We start from the raw sequence: 11017 nt of genomic DNA on the forward strand, positions 1-11017 counted from the left end.
CCATTTTTCTTATTTGCAAAATGACCCGGGATTGTTCTAGTTTAAATATTCGAATGAAGTGTACCAAATGTAAAAGGAATTATGTGCGCTGAAGCACCACATTCTTACATCTAGACCTATGTTGCTGGCATATGAAAATGGATCATTGGTTAAATGAGAGGGCAGGGGCTAAATGTATTAATTTTAAAACTTATTTGGACACCCTACAACTCTGACTCCTTGGATATTTCCCATCTTTAAGCACAGATTTTGGTGTTTGAAGAAATCTCTTTTTAGTTGCTGTTATCTTCATTGCTTATAATAATGTGCTGCAATTCAACCTGTGGGTTAAGAAATATACTTTAGCTACAAACCTCATTTATTTCCATGTCACCTTTATGAGGAGCCATGGCAACATCCATTTTCTCTCTTATACAGTCACAGGACCTTGAACCTCGAGGAGAATACAATAATAGTTGTCCACTTTTATAGACGGCAAAACTTCCCTCATTCTTATTCATAACAAAAACATTATAAATCGGTATTGCAAGTAGTTTAGTGATAGCCCAATCTCTTGTCCATGAAAACAGCAAAGTCAAGTGCAAAATATGAAAAAATTAAGGCAAGATATTTTTTCTAGAAAAAGTCTTAGAAATGAATTGTTTTTGGAAAAGCTTGAAACATTACCAAACATGTAAAGTATCTTAATTCCTAACGAAACAGGCTTATCACCCAATAAGCTGGTCAACTCATATCTTTTCAATTTTCAGGGTGGGACAAGAGTTTTCTAGAGAGAGAGAGAGTGTGTGTGCGTGTGTGTGTGTGTGTGTGTGTGTGTGTGTGTATTGCCATTATCATCCTTTTCCTACTTCTATTCCTTGCAGCAATCTGTCACCATCCGCTGGGTTTACTGCTTTGGAGCCTCTCTTCAGCATCTAGTCCAGACGCCTTCACAGTATTGTAGTATAATACTTAGCAATTTCCCACCTCTCCTCCCCCTCCTCCTCTACATCTAGCAGACAAGGCCCCAGGTCACTTCTTTTGCACTGTGTCACTTTCCTTTGCTCTTATCGTTTCATCTACAGCCCTTTGTCTAAATTGCCCAATTACTCTTTCTCAGTTCACATTGAAGTTAACAAGCTGTTATCAATTATGTTCATGGCTGTGTTTGGAGAGGGTAGGTGTTCAGATAAGTATTTGTTGAAATGCATTATTGAAATACAACCTGCCATGAGCTGGGCCAGTGGCTTCTTTCTTTATATCTGTTTCTTGGCCCTTCAGTGGGATGTGACTGCTGTCTCCTTTGGGCTCACACGGCACTGTCTTTGAACCTGCCTTGTGACATTTATGCCCTCGCATGTACAAACGCAAGCTTTGTTGGCAGACAGGTGGAGGGTCAAACCCTGGCTCCGCCCTTGCTATAGAATCATAAGCGAGTTGTTTAATCTCTCAAGAACTCAGTTTCTTCTGTCAAGTGAAAACAATCATGTCTGCCCTTATTAAGTCTGTATGAAAATTACATGGCATAATATGTATGCAAAGCACTTTGCTTTGGCTAAGTGTTTAATAATAAAAAGGAACTAAGACTTATACAATACTTATACTTATGGCAATGTTTTGAAATCTTTACATTTATTAATCATTTGTTCCTCACAACAGCAATGGGACAGGCACTATTCTCCCTGCTTTGCAGATGAGGAAACTAAGGCACAGAAAGGTGAATTATCTCCTGAAGGACACAGAACTGTCAGGATCTAGTGTAGTATTATACCAGGGTACCTGGCTTCTGCATGAACAATTTGGCTTTGCAGGCTCTCAGCACTTGTGTATTGTTCTTTCTTTATTCTTATAATGGAAAGAATCATAACACCTGAGTTTTATTCCCAGATTACCAGCAGCTGTTTACTCACAGGCAATTCACATATTCTCCTTAAGACTTAACTCACTGGTCTTATCTACAAAAAAAAAAAAAAAAAAAAATTTTTTTTGAGCCACATCACCTCTTTTTGTCTTCCCAGAATCCTCTCCCCCAACCTACTCTAGAAGGACTGTCAGTCACATGGCCGCCAGCTTTCCCCAATGCAGGGCCTCCAGGGTTTTCCATTTTCCCAGACAGGGTGTTTGGTACAGAGCTGAACATATAAACTAAGCAGGGATAGCCGTTTTGTGTGTGTGTGTGTGTGTGTGTGTGTAAACTGTATGTCTCCCACCAGGTGGAGAGAATCTGTTTAAGATTAAAACCAGCATGGAAAAGAGCTGTGAAATTGGGGTTTGGAGAGAATTAGGGGAAGTATAGATGACAAGAATAAGCATTATGATCATTATTTTTATGCCTGATTCAGCTATACCTGAAGTCAGCATGCCTCCATACTTTTCAGTTTTGTGATCCAACAAAATACCTGGGATCTGGGGCATCGATTTCAGATGACTTCCCTAGGTTCCTGGCCATGGACCACTTTGAGAATGACCTGGAATGATTAAAGCCCATCTTCATTGGCTTAGAGATTGTTCCTGAACCAGCTAACTCCTCCTGGACCTTGCTTGGGAAGCCAGCTCTAACTAGTGGGTGGATGCAAATAACAGAATGTTTAGCTTGGTGCAAGGATGCAACTGTTCCTGAAATTTACAAGCAAAGCAAAAGATGGGATTGCTGAAGGAGAAGTAGGATATAAAGGAACTTTCCAACTATCACCCCGATACAACAACATAGGGCCAGGGAATTCAAATGGGCTCTTGAAAGAAAAGGACAAAAATGTGATCACATCCATTCTATGTTAAATCCATGCACCCACACCTATGCACACACTATTTCATATTCACAAAGGTGAGAAAATATTCAGATACCTGTTGTGAGCAACACGTAAAGGTATTAAAACCTGCTTTCAGGTGGACCAATATGTATGCAAATATACCTACTGCTTCATGTGTCCAAATGCATTTATGTACTTAGAACTACACGGAGAGACCTCTGCCATCACCACAATGCAACCCTTCGGAAAGAAAGCAGGCTCTCTTAAGTCTGCGCCATGTGCCAGGAAGCATGCTAAATGCTTTGCGCGTTGTCTCATAAGCCTCTCATCAGAGATTTGAGACAAATAATAATATCATCGCCCCCATGTAATCAATGGGGAGTGGGGGAGTGAGATGTAGAAAGTTTAAATGAATCGCCCAAAGCTTCACACCTAGTTAGCAGTGCAAGTCTTTGTGAGTTTAAATGCTCACTGTTAATCAGCAGGCTCGCTACCTACCCCCTCCAGTTCCAATTAGTGTTAATAATGAAAATCCAGAAAGAGAGAGTGCCTGACCTGAAAGCAAAAGAGCCTGTAAATGGTTAAGTCGAGATAGCGTACTATTGTGTACATGAGAGAGAGGGAGCAGGTATAGGTACATGGGAAAAGAGTCAAGTTCTAAACCTTTAGGGAGCTCCTATTGGAAAAAGAACCAAGACTAAGACACACAGTCCCCTTCTAAGTGATAAATCTTTTCCGTTTACCGTGACTTTCATGGTAAATAAATTCTATGTTTAACATGAACTCATCGTTTCATAGCTCAGGCTGCTTGGCTGTTGTTAGCCTTCTGCTTAGGGCTCTGCCAGCCAGAAGTGAGCAGCGCTGCCAGCGACAGGGAGGGCATGCGTGCTGCAGCTTGCCAGATGTAGCTGCTGAAATCTAGCAGCAGATTTAGTATTTCCTGTAGGGGCTCTCCGAGAAGGAAAGTTCCCAGCTTGTTTGTATATGACAGGCTTATGTTTCCATGATGCCTTGAACCGCTGCTTTCTAGGGGTCATTTCGTTTCGTAAACATTGTTCTGACTCCATAGGGAATCGCCTGCATTCACACAGTCCTGCTTATGGAAACAATAACATTTGATTTTTCAATGGAAACCGTATTGTTTATAATTAGCTCACAAAGAGGGCTTTTCAGAGTAGTGCAGGAGATCAGGGCGGTGTGTGGTGCCACGTCCATCCATTTGCTGAGGTGATGGAGACGGGGTAACGCTCGCCGATGAGATAAAGCTGTGAGGGCCTCGGAGAGCTGGGAGGTCTCAATGAGAGTGGGCACAGGGCTCCGTAAAACACAACACACACAGCGTTCACTGCTGACATCTGTCTGCGGCTCCCGCAGAAACAGTGACATAGTGACGGGGTTGTTTAGAGTTAGGGATTGGTTCCCGGTGGCCTCCCTCCTGAGAGTCAGAGACGCTTTGGGGAGCAACTTCGGGGTGATTGCACATGTGGTTCCTTTGTGTGACGTCAGCTGAAGATCTGCTTCAACATTGCTGGACCTTGGATTTTTTGGCTCAATCGTTTTTCATAAAGTTCAGAGGTGTGATATTTGTTACTTAAACATCTATACTGTATGGGGTTAGGTGAGACCTACTTCATGTTTTTTACCTTTGGTTGATATATTGAGATACTACATATTTTTATCAATAGCATTTACGGAAAGCTTTCTATATATATGACACAGGATACGCTTCCCTATTTGGCACTCTTTGCTTTGTTTATTGCTGTCTCCCTTGCGAGCACCACCAGGGAGAGGTTTTATATCTGCTTTATCCACAGCTAAACCCTAAGCACCAACAACCACGCCAGGCTCGGTTCAGTTTCCAATAAGTGCGTTTCACACGAACAAACAGGGTGTTATAGGCGTAGCTTTCTGAATCTTCTTATCGACCCATTAAAGCATTAAACCATTAAAGCATGTTATGTTTCCATTTCCGTTTCACTGATGAGAAAATGAGGCTCTAAGAATTTAAATAAGTTTCTCGGGGCCCTGTAGCAGATAAATGACAAAACTGGGTCTGAGTATAAGACTTTGTCTCCAAACTTCATGTTCCTAATCTCTGGCTCCTGCTTTCCTCCTGAGCAGCTCCAACTCCACATAGGTCTAAGCCCACGTGACTCAACTCTCTGGCTCTCTTCTGATAAAGAAATTCCCAGTGGGTGGGGGGTGGGGGGGTGTCATGTTTCCTGGAATTTTAGCTGTGCCTGTTATTAGACAATGTTTATACTTTCATTGTCTTCCAGCATGCATCACTTTTTTTTTTTTTTTTTGCCTCCTATCTGACGGCCAGAATCTGGGAGTGAGGCCACCAGTTTGGAGTTTCTCCTTCACACACCTGGCAGGCAGGGAGGACCTATGCAGACAGACCCAGGCCTGTTGTGAAGCACTAAGAAACCATTCATAGCCTCAGTCTCTCCATTCCTTCATCGGCCTGGGTGTGCCTTGTACTCTAGAAAATGCATACATTTGTAGAGGGTGTGTTTGTGTTTAAAAAGGAATGGGGTGGGGGGGAGGCTGATGAGGGAACAAGGTAAATAAAGACAATGCCTCCAACACTGGGGAAGAATAAAGTTATTTTTAAAAGCCCACTTAAATGGAAATATCCATAAGAGGTTATTTTCCATCTAGACCAGAAGGGGAGTCCAGCACAGTGCTGGCCCCAGCAGGTATAGTCACTTCTTCCAAAAACCCCGGGTTCCTGGCCTTTCCCCAGGCCCTGGCTACTGCCTTTCTGACCCACCCGCTAGTGGGTCGTCTTGGTCATTCTCCTCTCCCCTCAGCCTTTTGTTCATGGTTTTGCATCTCTTGCAGTGTAAGGCTGAGAGAAGATTCAGACATATATAAGACATATTTTATGCTTTAAGATTTTTTTTTTTTTTAAATGACATAGAGAATCGTCAGTCTGTTCAGGGGATCAATGCGTGGGAGGGGACATCTGTAATACTTTCAACAATTAAGATAATTTTTTTAAAATTGACATATAGCCACTAACTGCTGGGCTTTTCCTATACAGAAGAAATTCTGCCTAGGATTCTGTCAAAAAATACTGAAGATGCTTCACCGATGAAGACTTGATGCCTAGTACCCCAATCTTTCCTTTGGAGGCCAAGACGCAGCTTGACTATTATCTGTAACTTTATAGTCTATTCCATCAAAACTGAACAGTTAAAAAAAAAAACAAAAAACTTTATTTGGGAGCAGTCATCTGAAACTGAGTTGTATAGTGGGTGGGAGGGAGGCTAAAAGGAGTGGACATAAGGTTATTTTTTTTTTGTCTTCAACTTATATTCCCGGAGATTCATAATGCTTGGGTGAGGGTCTATGGCTCACTACTGTGACTGTCAGCACTGACTGCCCATTATAATGTCCTAGGGAACTTTAAAACCAATACTTCTGCTTGAGCCCACCCCAAACCAATTAAATCAGAATTTCTAGGAGTGAGGCTTGAGCATTGAGGTTTTTGCAGGAGCTCCAGGTGATCCTAATGTTCAGCTGGGACTGAGAGCCACTGGAGTGCAGCAGGGACTGCAGGCTTTGAGCCTGAAGGGCCCGAGCCTGAATTCCAGATGTGCCTCTCTCTGTGCTGCGTGACATGGGGAGCATTTCTGAAGCTTCTACCCTCATGTTCTTACCTTGCAAGATGGAGATGGTGTACCTTCATCGGAGGATCATTTCAACGAGAAAACCTGAGTGAGAAAACCTAGCACAGCGCCTACCATGTAATTGGTGTTTAATAAATTACAGTTATTATCACCACCATCATCATGATTCGGCTTCAGAAAAGACCATCGTTTCTATATGTCAACATTGCACAGTGATAGGGAAGGGCATGCACCTGATAGAGACCACTCCAGCCATCTGCTCTTTGTCAGATGGAACATTGTGCTTCGATTACTATTTCTACTGCTTTATCCAATCTATGTCCAAACCCCTTGCAACCTACTGCAAAGGTTAAAACTATCCTGACAAGATTTCTACTAAGGGATAAAGAGTTCTCACTGTTCCAACATTCAGACTTAGTTTAGTCATTATAATTTTACTCCTAATCTTTTTTCATTTGCATCTTTCCAGTATGCTAAAAATTTTTAAAGCATTTGTATTATTCTATTATGAATTGCTCTTCATCTCTCTTTGACAAGATCAAAAACTTGTTTTTTTTCAGACACCCTTCAACACAGATAAGAAGTCACATCATGTTTTTGGTCTTTAATGAACAACTATCTCTTGAATCCATTGCTACAGGTTTTACCCTCTTTTATGTAAAGCAGGCATTTCATGAGTGACATGGTTGCCAACTGGATTAAACCTATCGTTATAACTGGTAAAATCTAGACAAAGAACTATTCATTATGGACAAAATACATTCAAGTTACAGTCTTGCACAAAATAAATGCTCAAATGACTGTTAAGTTGAAAGTAATGGTCTACTTTTTAACAAAGAAAGTAATTTTCCTAACAATGATTGTGTCCTTAAAAAAATATACAAATATGTCCATATTCTAGTAAGGCAGATAAACTATGACTATGACAGATGACACCAATGTTCTCATAGGCTCTGTTTTTGTTTTAATTATTCATGACTATCCCCAAGAAACCCAGTGGCTTAGCTATGTAGGGTCCACATCTGAAATAGCTCTCCAGTGTTTTTGCTTTTTTCGGTTATTAGCTTTGTTCTCTGATCTTTATTACCCTTTGCCCCTTTATCTTTAGTCTCTGCACCTGTCAATAAATCCCATACAATGAATCCAGAAAACTCTTCTTATTTCATTTTCCTATTCAGGTCTTTAGAAACGCTCTACATTTCTAATTAAGTTCATACCAGATTGTAGGGCAAATGGAAGGAGTTCAATTTACTTTAAATTTTGAGTCCGACAGATTTGGGTCTGGGTCCTGGCTTTAAGCTGTGTGAATGTGGGTGTGTTATTTTTCTTCTCTTAGCCTGTTTTTTTCATCTGTAAAATTAGGATTTAAATAACTATCTCAGGGCTTAATAAGCACTGAATGAAATATTTCTGCACATTACCTAGTGCAGTGCCTACCTCCCAGTGAAAGCTCAGTTAACATGAGTCACCTTCTCTGACTCTGATGTAGACCTGACATACCTTTCCAAGTCCATCTCTCACTGTGCTGTCCTTCTATCTTTCACACATTCTTAATTCCCTTGCTTGTCTACTATCATCATATGCATACGTCTTCCATCCCCTTACTTTTATATCTTCATTCATTGTATATTTGCATGGATCCTTTGTTATACATGCCTTTTACTTGGTGTCTAACCAGCTATTCTCTTGCTTTTCTCCAAGATTGATAGCCAAAATTAATCTTCAACCTATGACTCATATCCTTGTCACACTTTCACTGTGATCTTCTCATCCTGCCTTGGGCTCCATCCCATGTGGGTGTTTTCACTTACTTCCTCCACTCAAGAATGAGCCACTTGAGGACTGTGGCAGTGTCTTTATTTGTCTGCATCTTCCCATCTGCCCATCTACACCTTCCTGATGGTCCAGTAGAATTTCTTAAAAATGAATCATTTGAAAAGTTTAGTTAATGTATTAGTCTTTTAAAATTTATTATATTGCTAAAACATTGACATATATAAGATGACTAGAGGCCCAGTGCATGGAATTCCTGCACTGCGGGAGAGGGGAGGAGTGAATTCCTCTCAGCTGGGCCTGTGCCCTCTCACCATCTGGAAGCCAATGGGGGATGTCTGATTGACGGATTTCCATGGGGAGTGAGCCTAAGCCATCAATCAGACATCCCTAGCACTGCTGTGGAGGTGGGAGAGGCTCCTGCACTACCTCTAAGATTCCCAGAGCAGCCCTCCCTCTATGGGAGCACACTGACCACTAGGGGGCAGCTCCTGTATTGTGTGTCTGCCCCCTGGTGGTTAGTGTGCATCATATCAACGGCTCGTCTCACCATTTGGTCGATTTGCTATTAGCCTTTTATTATATAGGATACTACTACTATTATTGATTATATAACTGAAAAATTAATCAAATCCACTAAGCTTAGGTAACTTCACAGAGTAATACCATGAATAAAACATCTCATGTTCTGGGAGCTTTTATAAAAGCTCTGAACAGGCCCTGGAGACTAAAGTATACCCAATAAGCTCACAGCAACACAACACTCAAAAACACGAAGATTAAGGCAGCCGAAGAACAGACAAAGCGTTGAGATGCAGGCTAAAGTGCTCAACCCTCAAGAGTATGACTAATTTTAGGCAAGCTGCAGAAACCTAGCCATGTTTATTCTGGCCTATGGAAGCCTGCAGGACAGTATTCTCTTTCCTTTCAGGGTTCCTATTGGTAAGTAGAGAAATAGAATAAATAGAGGAAAGGACTGAATTCTGAGCTTAACACAGACTAATACTTTATCTGCCCATATAGTTTATATTAATCATACCTTTTTCTCTCTCATTTAGATATGTTTCATAGATCTATGCACATAGTATATACTCACTATTCAGTGTATTTCTTTGCCATAATTTAATTTATTTAATTACCACCCTTGTTTTTTGTTTTTGTTTTTTAACTTAATGAAAACATTATAATTGTTCAATGTTTCCACTACCAATCACAATAGTCTTACTCTGTATTTTAAAGGTGACCAGCCACTCAGTGTGTCTAGGACTGAGAGGTTTCCTGGGACATGAAGGCCCACCCCCCCCCCCCTTTTTTTTAATGCGCATTAACTTTTTAAAAATTTTATTTCTTTATTATTACTATTTAAAGTATTACATATTAGTAGTACATATATCTCCTTTATTTCCCCCATTGACTTTCCCCCAGTCTTCTTTACCTCCTCGCCCCCCCCCCCTTTTTAAAGCCTCACCCAAGGAGATGTTTTTATTGATTTTAGAGAGAGGTAGGAGTGGAAAGAGAGAGAGAGAGAGAGAGAGAGAGAGAGAGAGAGAGAGAAAGAGAGAGAGAGAGAGGTGAAAGAGAAACAATGATTGGTTGCCTCCCATATGGGCCCAAACCAGGATCAAACTGGAAACCTAGGCATATGCTGGGAATTGAACCCACAACCATTTGATATATGGACCAGGAGCTTTCATTCTTAGAACTGGGACAGTCTTCAGAAAACTGTAAAGTTTAGCACCATGCAAAAAGATTTTTTAACTTTTCAGAAAGAAATACAAACTAATGTTCTTTTTCACAAGGTGTTTGCAATCTATCTGAAGAAATAGCATGCAACAAGCCAAATACAGGACAGTTTGAGAAAGAACTCAAGCACGAATGGGTGTGGGATGCAAGGTTTTAGATCTGGCAGTGATGACACAGGGACACCTTTGCAAAAAGTGAGCCTATATGGTAATATTCAGGAGCTTAGAAGCTGAAGAAGAGATAGGTTAGAAGTAAATGGGGAGGAGAGGTGGTGGTGTGAGCATGAAACTGTGAAAAATGCAGCAGCCTAGCTCAGTGGTCGACAAACTCATTAGTCAACAGAGCCAAATATCAACCGTACAACGATTGAAATTTTTTTTGAGAGCCCAATTTTTTAAACTTAAACTTCTTCTAGCACCACTTTTTCAAAATAGTCTCACCCAGGCCATGGTATTTTGTGGAAGAGCCACACTCAAGGGGCCAAAGAGCCACATGTGGCTTGGGAGCTGCAGTTTGCCGACCATGGCCCTAGCTGGTTGGTAGGGGGGAGCCAGGGTGGTACAGAAACGCATGATGTGAATACAAGCTGCAATAAAGTCTGGCACGTAGTAAATTTAGTCTGGCCTTCCAACATTTGCTTGAATAATTGACAATTGGCTGTTATTAAGATTTACAATTGGTTGCTCCACTTCCTCAGAAGAATTTATGTGTCTCATGGAATAAACCAGCATATGTGTTACTAATGCTCAGATGCATTTAAATGGATGACTGTTGTGTAGTAAGTCAGGGAGAGAGAAATCTACCGTGAAATGTTCTGGGTGGTGACATGTTCTACAGCAAGGCCCACATGCTAGATTAAAACAGTGTCAGCAAAGACAATAAATAACTGCTCTTTTCACACAGAATTTGCCCATTATCTGCTAGTGGCTGCCCCACATGTGTGGCTCACAGGAAGCAACCTTGCCATTGGTTTTATTGCTTCTCTGCAAATTATTTGCCTCCCGTTTAAGCGGCCGGAGTATTTTTCTAATCCTTCTCAAGGAACATGCCTCCCGCGTCAGCGCGGAGCTGGAATGAAAGAGGAAGTTGCATGGGAATGGCATTCCGTCTTTCCTGAAGAACAGTCTCCCTGCC

The sequence above is a fragment of the Pipistrellus kuhlii genome, unplaced genomic scaffold (genome assembly GCF_014108245.1).
Source record: "Pipistrellus kuhlii isolate mPipKuh1 unplaced genomic scaffold, mPipKuh1.p scaffold_m20_p_3, whole genome shotgun sequence".
Classification (NCBI taxonomy): domain Eukaryota; kingdom Metazoa; phylum Chordata; class Mammalia; order Chiroptera; family Vespertilionidae; genus Pipistrellus; species Pipistrellus kuhlii.